The sequence below is a fragment of the Malaclemys terrapin genome, chromosome 3, assembly GCF_027887155.1.
Source record: "Malaclemys terrapin pileata isolate rMalTer1 chromosome 3, rMalTer1.hap1, whole genome shotgun sequence".
NCBI lineage: Eukaryota > Metazoa > Chordata > Testudines > Emydidae > Malaclemys > Malaclemys terrapin.
In genome coordinates this window covers 125203876-125217622 of record NC_071507.1, presented here as the reverse complement: position 1 = coordinate 125217622, position 13747 = coordinate 125203876, and the positions used below count along the sequence as shown (strand labels likewise).

Here is a 13747-nt window from a genome sequence, read left to right as displayed (position 1 = left end):
TTAAGAAAGTTTTGTAAATGAGTTCCAATAGTTCATAGATTAGGGACCCAATCTTATGGGGTTCCACAGGCTTCTGTATACATTATTTAGGTTAATCTTTCTATCTACCCAATGGGACTTAGTGCTCAGTCTAGAAGATACCATCAGAGATGCTTAGTTTTGCAGTTCTCAAACTGTGGATTTGTGTCTCTAGAGGTAATGTGCTTGTTAACAGAAAAACATGTTTGTAAATAAATAAATAAGATATAGAAGTGAGAAATAAGACCTCAACTCTATTGTCCCTCTGTAAATTTGTGTACACAGAGTCAATCCCTTACTTCTCTCTCAAAGTGCAAAGTTTCAGAAAGTTCAATGAATAGAAGATTGTTGGGGCGGAATAGATCTGGACAAGGAGAAGCCGTCTGGAGATAAACGTGAGAAGCAAGGGACATATGCTTGTTTTATTAAAATACTATATGTTTGCTGTTGAAGAAAAAAATCCAGAATACTTAATGTTGTTGTTTTAGTTAAATAAAACAATTTAAATGTCTGTCTGGTGATGTTCTCCTCCTAATACAACATGGCAAGAAAATCCTCCAAATATTAATGATTAACCTGTTGAAATGGAGATAGTTCACCTCCCAATGACTTCATAAATATCTGATTCAATTACCTTTGGTAAATGAAATAACCAATCATTCATTTTCTGACACAGGTGTAAAACTAATCTGAAAAGTTTTCAAAATAAATCACTTTAAAAATGTATATATAGTGTGTACCTTCTAAAAATGAAACCTACATCTATCTCTGAGTTGTGAAGAATATGTAATAAGGTTATAACAACCAATAAAAATGCACTTTTATGCAGAAATCCATGATTAAATCGAGTCTTCCTGACTAGTGATTTAAATGAAATCCATCCTGGTGGATGGAGCAAGGGAATAGATGGGAGTGAGAACTTGCATGAGTGGATGGGTGACAGATTCATAGGGAAGTTAGAAAAAAAAAAAAAGGGCAGAAAATGACGACTTATAGGGGGAAGTAGAAGCAGCAGAAAATAGAGAAGAAGGAGGTAAAGTACATCAAGTGGTGGGAGAGGAGGAAACAAGAGAGACAAAGAGCTGTAAAAGATTGATGGAGAGACCAAAAAAAAACAAAAACAGACACACCAAAAATAAGAACAGGAAGCAAACGTACACTGAAAACAAAGGAAAAGATCTATTATAGAAAAAAACTGGAGTGAAGCAAGGAAGGGGGACAACAAAAGTAAAAGAGATATAGCAAGTTACTATTTAATGTATTTGAAATGTAACTGTTTGACAATATGTTATCATTACATACGGTACAACTCTGCCTCCCCATGTGAAGCATTTTGTATTTCTTTAAGCAGGGAGAGTGGCACACATACTTGTCACACCAGACAGCAATGAAGATAATACTTCTCCCTTACAAAAGTTTTCATCTGTAGATCTCCGAGTGCTTTACCAAGAAGATAAGCATCATTCCCATTTTATATATGGGGAAACAGACAGGGGGGGGTGAAGTAACTTGCCTAAGGTCACACAGCAGGTCAGTGGAAGAGCGGGGAATAGAAGCCAGGTATCCTGAGTCCCAACCCAGTGTTCTATCCACTCCTCCTCATAATAGGCTTAGTCATCAAATGAAAAAAAGTCGGGTATATTTTTGAGCCATAGTTGCAAAACTTTTGCTTTTGTTTAAATGTACCAGAGTCAACAAAAGGACTTTTTAAAATACTATATTTAAACAAGCATTTTTTTTGAATTTACAAATATTCAGTTAGTACCTCAAGACATAGCAACTGCTCTCTACACATGAATGACAACAGCAAACTATCCTGATGGACAGGACAGATAAGAATAGTAAGAGACCAATCTGGCTTCATCAGGAGCTCTTTAATAATCTGAAGATCAAAAAGGAATCCTACAAAAAGTGGAAACATGGACAAATTGCTAAGGAGGAATACAAAAGAATAACACAAGCATGTAGGGCTAAGGCACAAAATGAGTTACAACTTACAAGGGTCATAAAAGCAATAAGAAGCTTTTAAAAATACATTAGGAGCAAGAGAAAGATGAAGGAAAGATAGTATCAGACAATATCAATAAGGCTGAGGTGTTAATGCTTATTTTGCTTCAGTCTTTACAAAAAAAGTAAATTTTGACCAGGTCATTAAATAATATATATAATAATAAGGGGGAAGGAACACAACCAAATGAGGGAAAGAACACGTTAAAGAATATTTAACTAAGTTAGATGTATTCAAGTCATCAGAGCCTGATTAAATTCACTCTAGGGTACTTAAGGAACTAACTGAAGCTACCTCTGAATCGTTAGTAATTACCTTTGAGAACTCATGGAGGATAAGTAAGACCTCAAAGGACTGGAGAAGGGCAAATATAGTACCGATCTTTAAAAAGGGAAACAAAGAGGACCCTGGAAATTATAAAGCAGTTAGCCTAACTTCAATACCTGGAAAGATACGGGAACAAATTATTAAACAATCAATTTGTTCATAACTAGAGAATAATAGGGTGATAAATAATAACCAACATGGATTTATCACGAACAAATAAAGCCAAACCAACCTAATTTCTTTTTTTGTCAGCTTAGTGAATGGTGGAAGCTGTAGATGCAACACATCTTAATTTTAATAAGACTTTTGACATAGTCCCATATGACATTCCTATAGTATAAGCAAAATAGAGAAATGTAGTCTAGAGGAAATTACTATCAGGTGGGTGCACAAATGGTTGAAATACCATACTCAAAGAGTAGTTATCAATGGTTTGCTGTAAAACTTGAGAATGTACATAGTGGGGTCCCCACACGGTTCTGTCCTGGGTCCAATACTATTCGATATTTTCATTAATGACTTGGATAAGAGTATGTTTATAAAATTTGCGGATAACACCCAGCTAGCAGGGGTTGCTAATACTTGGAGGACAAGATTAGAATTCAAAACAACCTTGACAAAATTGGAGAATTAGTCTGAAATAAATAAGATGAAATTCAAAAAAGACAAGTGCAAACTATTGCACTTAGGAAAGAAAAAAAAATCAAATGCACAATTACAAAATGGAGAATAACTGGTTAGGCAACAGAACAGCTGAAAAGGATCTGGGGGTTATAGTGAATCACAAATTGAATATAAGGCAACAATAACAGTTGCGGAAAAGGCTAATATTTTGGAGTGTATAAACTAGGGCTGTCAATTAATCGCAGTTAACTCTCACAATTAACTCAAAAAAATCAACTACAAGTTAAAAAATAAAACACGATTAATCACAATTTTAATTGCACTGCTAAACAATAGAACACCAACTGAATTTTATTAAATATTTTGAATGTTTTTCTACATTTTCAAATATATTGATTTCTATTACAACACAGAATACAAAGTGTAGAGAGCTCACCTTATATTATTTTTATTACAAATATTTGCACTGTAAAAATGAAACAAAAATATTGTATTTTTCAATTCACCTCATACAAGTACCGTAATGCAATCTCTTTATCATGAAAGTGCAACTTACAAATATAGATTTTTTTTGTTACATAACTGCACTCAGAAATAAAACAATGTAAAACTTTAGAGCCTACAAGTCCACTCAGTCCTACTTATTCAGCCAATCGCTGAGACAAACAAGTTTGTTAACATTTACAGGAGATAATGCTGCTGGCTTCTTATTTACAATGTCACCTGAAATTGAGAACAGGCGTTCGCATGGCACTTTTGTAGCCGGCATTGCAAGGTATTTACGTGCCAGATATGCAAAACACTCGTATGCCTATTCATGCTGCGGCCACCATGATGATACTCGTTAAAAAAAATGCATTAATTAAATTTTGACTGATCTCCTTGGGGGAGAATTGTATGTCTCCTGCTCTGTTTTACCCACATTCTGCCATGTATTTCATGTTATAGCAGTCTCAGATGATGACCCAGCACATGTTTGTTTTCAGAACACTTTCGCTGCAGATTTGACAAAACGCAAAGAAGGTACCAATGTGAGAATTCTAAAGATCACTCGACACAAGGTTTAAGAATCTGAAGTGCCTTCCAAAATCTGAGAGGGACGAGGTGTGGAGCATGCTTTCAGAAGTCTTAAAAGAGCAACATTGTTGCGGAAACTACAGAACCTGAACCACCATAAAAGAAAATCAACCTTCTGCTGGTGGCATCTGACTCAGATGATGAAAGTGAACATGCGTTGATCTGCAATGCTTTGGATTGTTATCGAGCAGAACCCTTCATCAGCATGGACACATGTCCACTGGTATAGTGATTGAAGCATGAAGGGACATATGAATCTTTAGTGCATCTGGCACGTAAATATCTTTTAGCATCCAGCTACAACAGCGCCATGTGAACGCCTGTTCTCACTTTCAAGTGATATTGTAAACAAGAAGCGGCCACCATTATCTCCTGCTAATGTAAACAAACTTGTTTGTTTGAGTGACTAGCTGACCAAGAAGTAGGACTGAGTAGACTTGTAGGCTCTAAAGTTTTACATTGTTTTGTTTTTGAATGCAGTTATTTTTTTACATAAGTCTACATTTGTAAGTTGCACTTTCATGATAAAGAGATTGCTTATAGTACTTGTATGAGGTGAACTGAAAAATACTATTTCTTTTGGTTTTTACAGCACAAATATTTGTAATCAAAGAAATATAGTGAGCACTGTACAATTTGTATTCTGTGTTATAACTGAAATCAATATTTGAAAATGTAGAAAACATCCAAAAATATTTAAATAAATGGTGTTCTATTATTGTTTAACAGTGTGATTAATCGAAATTAATTTTTTTAATTGCATGACAGCCCTAGTATTAACAGGAGAGTCATATGCAAGAATGGTAGGTAACTATCCCACTCTGTTCGGCACTGGTGAGGCCTCAAGCTGCAGTATTGTATCAAGTTCTGGGCTCCACAATTCATGAAAGATGTGAACAAATTTGAGAAAGTCCAGCGGAGCCCAACAAATATGATAAAAGTTTTAGAAAACAATCTATGAGGAAAGTTTAGAAAAAAATTAAGTTAATTACTTATTACCAGAGTTCATTAAGATGGACACTGCACATTCACACTCTTGGTATGTGTTGACCAATGAAGTGAGATAGTGGAACTTTCTGGCAGCAGGGTCTCTTAAAGCACTCACACAGCCTCAAAGTTTGAGCACATTCTGACTGCCTAGCTATAAAAGGGGGCATGGCACCCACGTTGTGGGGTATGCATCTCCAGCATGCCCTCATGGCTTGTTGTGAACTGCAGGCATGTTGTACTCAGCACCCTTCGGAGCTTTTCAGACAACTACCCAGACCAGATTAAACGAGTCCCTGCAAAGGAAGGTTAATTTATTTATTCTGCAGAGGGTAACTCATTTATTTAGCTGCTCTCTTTGGGCCCACATAAGAGTCCTGGTCAGTTTCCTCACCCAGCTCTGGGAGGAGGGCTGGGCTTTGGAGAGACTGTCCCTCCCTCTAAGACAAGAGCCTCCCAGCATTCCTTCTTGGAGCGGGAATTGTACTTTAAGCCAGCTGTAGAGTCTCAGGCAGCTTATCCTCCAGCAGGCCCTTTTCCCTATCAGTCTCTCCACCCTCAGGTTGGGAGGCTTCAGCAGGCAGATCTCCTCCTGGTAAGTCAGGGCCCAGCAGATGCCTTCTGACTCCCTGCAGTGTTTATAGGCATCTCCCCTCCTACGAAGGAGGTGGCAGCACTTATAGTGGCCCCTTCTTCCAGCTCATTCGTTACTGGCTGCCCCACCACCTCTGCAAGGCTCCAGGCCCTTAAAGACAATGTAACAGGATTCCTTCTAAATGCTACTTCTGTCCTGGACCCCTTTCCTTTCTCTCCATGTCTCTTCAGGCTTTGAGTATCAGGTCTCCCAAAACTCTTAAAGGACCATGACTTCTGGTGGGGAAGATTGACCACTATACAATACAGCCCTCAAGGGGCAGGCTACCCTGGCACAGTTTGTTGCCACCTCAGTTCCTTCCACTGCTAAAGAAGAATACCACGTAATATTGAAATTAGGACTACAGGAGTGGGGAAGGTGGGCAGAGACTATGATTATGCAGAGTCCACCTCAAAGAACTATGGTTACATTTAAGTAACCTTCATTTCTTCTTCAAGTGTCCTTTGCATATTCCCATTCCTGGGACAGTTTGGCAAGTAGTACAGCAAGAAGGGAGGGAGGGAGGCGGAGTCCTAATTAAACAATTACTGGGCCATGACTCTGCCAAACTGTGCATCAGACCTGGCTGCCAGATCCAGTGCATAATGCTTCATAAGTGTGAACTGAACTCCATGTAGCAGCTCTGTATAATTCAATAAGGAGAATATGTTTAGCACAAGCTACAGATGAAGCAACCACTCTTGTAGAATGGGCTCAAAGAGGAACAGGAGTATAGAGTGAAGCTCCTTTTTAATACTATTCAATGGGTTGTCTAAATTATCTAGAAAGGGACTGTGTTGAAATGGCCTGACCTTTAGAGTTACCTGCATATGAGACAAATAACGTGGGAGAGGACCTGAACTTTTTAGTTTTATTCAGATAATACGAGACTGCTCTCTTTGCAACTAAGGAATGTAACAGATTCCCCTTTATATGTCTGAGGTTTTGAAAAGAATACTGGTAAATTAATACTTTGATTTATATGAAACTCAAAAATTTTAGGAAGGAATTTGGGATGCAATCTATGAACCACCCTGTGCTGATAAAAAGTAATAAGGAGGCTCCCGCCATTAAGGTATGTAGCTTACTAACTCTTTTAGCAGAAGTGATTGCTATTAAAAAAGCTGTTTTATAGAAAGATGAAAAAAGAGCAGCTCACTAGAGGTTCAAATCAGGGGAGACATAAGTTGCATTAAAACTAAGGTCAAATTTCACAAAGGGACAAGGTCCCATACTGGCAGATACAGATTCAATAAGTCTTTTTAAAAACAATTATTCACCAATATATGTGAAAACAATTATTTTCCATAATGTGAGTATGGAATGCTGCTATAGCTACTAAGTGTACCTTAACGGAGGAGAGAGACAAACTCATTGCTTTTTAGTGTGGCAAGTATTCTAAAATAAGTTGCATAGGAACTGAAACTTGACCAACATTCATACCAGACACCCATACAACAAATCTTTTTCACTTAAAACTGTAACTTTTTCTAGTACATAGTTTCCTAGCATTAATTAGAACTTGCTGCATCTCAAAAGAGCATGATTTTTCTAAATCTGTCAAAGATCTATTGCCCAAGCTGTCATATCTAACGATTGCAGATCTGGGTAAAAGACCTTCCCCTATTGCTTGGACAGTATGTCTGTTGTTATTGGGAGCATCTTGTATTTGCTATTGGATAAATGGATTAACTCAGTGTAACACTCTGCCTCGGCCATACAGGAGCAACTAAAATTAACCCTGATCGAATCCTGTTTTATTTTCTTTAGCACCTTTAAGATCAGAGGGAATGGGGGAAATGCATACATCAGGCCCCTTCCCCTATCAAGCAGAAACGCATCCATCAATGATTGACTGTCTGAGCCCACTCTTAAGCAAAAACAGGGTCATTTGATACTGGGTCTTGGTGATGAATCTCTGTCCAGAAACGAAAAAAGACTGAAAATATTCTGAATCAATGAGTCCTTAGAGGCCACTCATACACCTGCGCAGTTGTTCCACAATTTCAGTGTATTCTGCTGCTGCCTGCAAGGCAATTGGGTAAATGTTATATAGGATACACCAGTCCAAAAGTTTTATTGCCTTGTTTCGCGTTGAAACGATTGAGCTCCTTCCTGTTTGTTCAAATAATACATTACGGACATGTCCATAACCATTTGAACTACTACATTCTGCACCTGGGGAAGAAATGCTTTGAGAGCCAGATGGATCGCTGTCAGTTCTAACATGTTTATGTGCAATAGGGATTCTCTGCAGCTCCAAAAATCTCAAATGAAAAGGTTGCAGAGATATGCTCCTCAACCTATCTGTAGTAATCTCTTAACATAGGAGGAGCTGGGTTGAACAAAACTCCTTTGAGGACATTCTGTAGTTTCATCCACCACATCAGAGACAGGTTAATTTTTCTTGGAACAAGAAGTATTCTTAGCATACTGTCCATGCCAAGTTTGAAGTTCCTTCATAGCCAATGCTGAGCCTGGCATATGGAATCACTTGTGCTATGGGTCACTTGTGGTACAGAGTCGGCGCCTATGGCAATAATAGTTTCGGAACATGCTCAAATGCTGAGGAGAGAGGAGTGCATGAGCACTCTAACAGGTACTGCTACCAGAAGTTTCCACTGTCCTAGCTGCACCAGTCAGCATCTCCAAAGAGTAGGCATATGCACAGGACACTCAAAGAAGAACTGGGCACATTTAGCCTTGAGTAAAAAAGTGTGAGGGGTGATCTGATAAGTCTTCAAATATGCTAAGGGCTGCTCTAAAGAAGACAATGATCAATGGTTGTCCATGTTCACTGAAAGTAGGACAAGAAGTAATCAGCTTAGTCTGCAGCAAGGGAGATTTAGATTACATATTTTGGGAAAAAATTCTAATTATAAGGATAGTTAAGCATCGGAATAGACTTCAAAGGGAGGTTGTGGAATCTCCGTCATTGGAGATTTTTAAGAATGGGTTGGACAAATTCCTGTCAGGGATGCTACTTGGTCCTCTCTCAATACAGGGGGCTAAAGTAGACGGCCTCTTGGTGTTCCTTTCAGCCCTACATTTCTATGTTGCTATAACAAGCCTGGGTAGAGTTATTTTATGTGTAACCTTTTATTCAATACAAACTAGATGCTCAGTTGATTTATGCGTTTATCCATCCATATAATTTTTTCCTACCATTTTTATAATAGAACTGCACTTACTGCAACTTGCTACGTCAAAAAAGAACATTTGAAGCATCGCTAGAGGTTCAATTCTTCCATGGGGCTGCCAGAGCCTCTCTCTACCAACTTCCCACCACCAGAGCCTTTCCCTGCTGCCTTCCACCTGCTGCCTTTCAATTAGGTAGGAAAAGTCTCCAGCACTAGGGAGGTAGTGGGACAGCAGTGTAGATGTGGGTGGCATGGCTTGGGCATGTAGAGAGTCATGTAGGGTTCTGATATGTCTACTCACCTAAGCTGTGCCTCACCTTCTACACCAGGCGTTCTCAACCTTTTTCTTTCTGAGGCCCCAAACATGCTATAAAAATTCCACAGTCCGCCTGTGCCACAATAACTGTTGTTCTGCATATTCAGTAGATTAAAAGCCAGGTCTGGCATGAGGGGGTTAGCAAGCAGGGCAATTGCCCGAGGCCCCATGAAGCTAAATTGCTTGGGCTTTGGCTTCAGATCCGAGCAGCAGAGTTCAGCCTTTGGCTTTCTGCGTTGGGCCCCAGCAAGTCTAACACCGGTCTGCTCTATGGTTAATTTTGGAAGACCCCCTGAAACCTGCTCACAGCCCACTAGGAGGCCCTGGACCTCTGGCTGAGAACTTCTGTTCTATACCACTATTAATACCCGTGCTAGCTAGACATGCAACAACTATACTCTACAAGTCACCACAAGTGTAGACCTACCCATTGTTTGAATTCTGAAGAGCATGTTGAAGAACCCACCTCACTAGTTGTAGCAGATGGACAACAGCTAATTTACACTAGCAAATTATTCCAAAGGCTGTACTGTGAATCCACCCCAAACCCTTAAACGATTACACTTTATTATAATTTCTGAGCACAACAGAGTTTAATGAAAAGCTGTAATTTCCCCTATTCTAGTATGAGAAAACTCAAACTGTGTATTAAATCTAAAGATTCAACATTAATAAAATATTGTTTTTACATAAATTGAAACATTTGCAGCATAATAGTTGAGATACAATATTTAAATAGCAATGTTATATTAAAGATTGGTTTCGCAAACAGACCTTGAAATACTTTACCTTTCAACAACCACACCATGCAACTACAGACAACACCCTGTAAGTGCATGCCAGGAAAATAAGGAATGCACTTCTATAGAATCACTTAACAATTGCTGGCAGGCAGTGTGTGAATCAATGACAGCTGCATTCTCAAAATGAATAAATCATATATAGGGTGACTCACATCAGGTGTGTAAGTAAGGTAAATCACATAACCTGTATTGCTATTGCACCACTGATAAAGAGTCCATTTGTAAATCTGAAATAAAAGTTGTACACTTCAAACGTCAAAAACAAAAATAAAGATCCAGAATGCTGGAAATACAGAACTTTCCCCTAAAATGACTCTTGCAAAGTTATTTTCATGTCAATGTTATTTTTGCCACCTTGGTTCTAGAGTGTACTGTTTCCTTATGGCAATGACCACTAAAAAAATCTAAAGACAACATTTAATAAATATAAAATCTTAACGATCTGCATTTTCTACTTGCTTTTCTTTATTCTGTTGATATCTTCATAGAAATTCAATCTGTTTCCTTTAAAACTGAAACATTTGCTAAAAAATGTGAATGACTGACAATCCAATGTTGCAAACCAAAATAAAACATCTAATTACTGTATTTACTTCTGATTCCAAATACAAAACTAAATTAAACGAAATCATAGATACACAAAGTATAATGATCCAGAAGGACTTTGTACATGCTTAAGATACAAATGGAGATTACTTGGGGCTATTACATTTTATAATTATTGTATCCACAAGCTAAATCGGCATAGGGGGATGGATATTTTTGTGTTTGGAGGAGGCGGACGCTACATATTTTTAAGATTGCAGTTTGGAGGTCTTTTGCTCGCAGGCTGCCGAGATCTCCACGACAGCTGAACAATGGTAGCAATCTTTCAATGGGCTGCTATTTCCACTGAATATGATCGAATCTGCTTCTCTTCACAAGGCAAATCGCATCTAGCTCCATCATCCATCCCCACCTCTGGCCTCTACAGTCCCCATTACATAAATTAAGCGGAGGTGGCTGGGTCAGGGTAACCCCACCCCCTTCAGATCAACATAGTAGCTAGCACCTGGTGACAGCCAACGGACCCCCCCCCCCGATTACTGACCCCAACAATAAAAGGTCCCGCCGCCCCTTGAGCGAGGCTCCGCACTGGGCACTGTACAGGAGGCGGGGGAGGGGGCGTGCAGAGACACACTCCGCTACTAAAAGTGCAACTCCCCTCCCCCACCCCGGCCGGGCGAGAGGAATTTACACACCTGTCCCTGCAACAGCCGCAGGGGGCTCGGCGCTCACCCCCCCACCAGCGGCAGACAGCGAGAGGGGGACCACACTGGCACAGCCCCATTGCTCCCTTCACCCCACAGGAGATGGGGGGGGGGCAGCGAAGGTGTCACTCCGGGTGGGGATGGAAGAATGGAGGAGCTACATAGGGGGGCTTCCCCCGATGAAGGGGCATCCCTCTGCCCGTGGGTGGGTGGACAGGGGAGCCGCCCACCCCGTGGTGAGCGCGGGTCACGGCAGAGGAGGTGCAGGCTGCGGGGCACTTACTCTCTCTGGTCCGTGCGCTGCTGCTCTCACACCTTCATGCCGCCGACCAGCCCCGCCCTCTCAGCGCCCCAGAAGCTCGCGCTGCCCCCTGGTCTGTACGAATCCGAAGTTCAAACGGCTCCTTCCAACCGCCTCTCCCCACTGGAGAGAATCGTTGTGGAGGGGGAGGACCCGAACCCGGCGCGAGCTGGGGGCGGCGGCGCAGAGCTCCCCAAAGGCTTCACAATAGACACAGAGCGGCGCGTGTGTGCGCGTGGGAGGAGGGGCTTCTCCCTCGGCCCGGACTCCCTCTCCAAGCACGCGGGGGCTGTTTACCCAACACCTAACCGGCCGTCGCCGCTTCCCCCAGGGACTAAGTGGGTGCCTCCCCCCAGCATCCGTGGCGTTGAGGTTCAGGGAACCCCGATTTCTATACACACCCCCTCAAGATGGCAGGTGGTATAGTCCAGTTCGCTCTCTCACTTACTCGAGCTAGGGGAGGGGCCGCGGGTATTGTGACGTAGTCTAAAGCCGGCTCCTGGCAGCCAATGCGAATGGGAGAGGAGGGGCTAGAATGGAAGTGGGCGGGGCTGCTGGCAGCTCCAAAGAGAGTGGGCGGGGCTGTTTCAGAGAAAAGAGTGCTTCGAATTCGTCCTACTGTGTTTCGCACAACGTGTTCTACTGATTGGTGCGCAGGTGTCAGGGCCGTCTCCAGCTTTTTTTGCTGCTCCAAGCAGCGGGGGAAAAGGAAAAACCTGATTGAGATGCTACCGAAGTGTCGCCAAAGAGGAAGACAGGGAGTGAAGGACCCGCTGCAGAATTGCTGCTGAAGACTGGACCGATTGGGCTGCTGTCGAAGTGCCGCCACCACGCTGCCCCAACAAGGAACGCTGTTCTGCCCCCTTCTATTGGCCACCCCAGGCACCTGCTTCCTTCGCTGGTGCCTGGAGCCTGCCCTGGCAGGTGTAAGGTCTCTGTTAGGGGACCTGGCACTGCACGGAGCAAGTCCCTGAATATATGTATGCCTCAATTTCCCCATGAATGAAACAGGGCTGTTAAAATTACTTATCTCACAGGTGATGGGGGTTGTGAAGGTTAATTCAAACTGTTGTGAAATCCATGTGTTTAAGAAGACCTGATAGTGCACACATTGTCCATTGCATATAGTTCATATTGAAACCAAAGAAGTGATGACTAGATTGTATCAAAGAAGACAAGCAGGTGGACTTCAGTGCTGCCTTGGACAGAAGAAGATGGCAGATGGTTGCAAAAGGACCCAACCAACCCCAGATGATTAATAGATTCCAAGACTAGAAGGAACAATTGATCATCTGGTCTGACCTGTATAACACAGGCCATAAACTTCCTCAAAACAATTCCTACAGCAGGTCTTTTAGAAAAACATCTAATCTTGATTTTAAAATTGTCAGTGTTGGAGACCCCACCACAACCCTTGGTAAATTTTTCCAATGGTTAATGACTCTCACCATTAAAACTACACCTTATTTCCAGTCTTAATTTGTCTAGCTTCAGTGTCCAGCCGTTGGATCATTTTATACCTTTCTCTGCTAGACTGAATGCAATCCAGTGGCTGGAGGTTGAAATTAGACAAATGATGTTGTCCATTTCCCTGGCTGCAATGGAATAAGGGGAAGAAGTGTAGAGTTCATATTATGGGAATATTGTATGTATATAATTTACAGATAAATGTAAAATATTGCCCCAAACACCCAAAGCCATCATTCAAGTTTCATTTTTTAAACGATTTCATCACAAATTTGAGCTATGGATAATGTGGAAATAGTAGGCTTGGAAAATCACTATCTCTTAGAAGATTTTATGCTTATGTCTACCCCACAGTACTTTCCATGGATGATTGGGAGTATGTCCCCCTGGGGTCTTTAGTTTTAGTGACATTCTCTTTTTGGTTGTGATGTTTTTGTTTGTTTGTTATGGAGTGCTTTCTTTGAGGCATGTATTGCTATATTTATTATTTGTCACTTGTCAGAGAGGCAGTGATCGTGTCATTCTGCTGAAAGTGGGAGAGATGATGTTTTCCTTTTCAGAAACACCGAATCCTGCTTTGACACTGCAAGACGCTTCAAATCCGACCTGCCCGGCTCTGGCGCGTTGCACGCTGGGATTTGTAGTCCTTGCTGTGAGTCCTGAAAGATCAACCCCTCCTTCAGCTTCATGAGAGGGGAATTATGCTTCCCAACAAGTTTCGTTAGAGACCCAGAAAATTATAAATAATAATTTTTATTTTTGTTAAATCGAATTTGAGTAATTTTCATTCAGTCG

At 41.2% G+C, this 13747-nt stretch overlaps 1 protein-coding gene across 4 annotated transcripts in view; it reads right to left on the bottom strand.

Annotated features, from left to right (window-relative positions):
* The window catches only part of WASF1 (WASP family member 1), a 193065-nt gene extending 181180 nt beyond the window's left edge, over positions 1 to 11885 (bottom strand). For 3 of the 4 annotated variants that reach the window (XM_054024387.1, XM_054024386.1, XM_054024385.1), the window contains exon 1: positions 11468 to 11885. The gene's annotated coding sequence lies outside the window, so the exon portion shown is untranslated. The remainder of the gene's footprint in view (positions 1 to 11467) is intronic. The other variant, XM_054024390.1, reaches the window with a different exon arrangement.
* Between the last annotated feature and the right edge of the window lie 1862 nt (positions 11886 to 13747).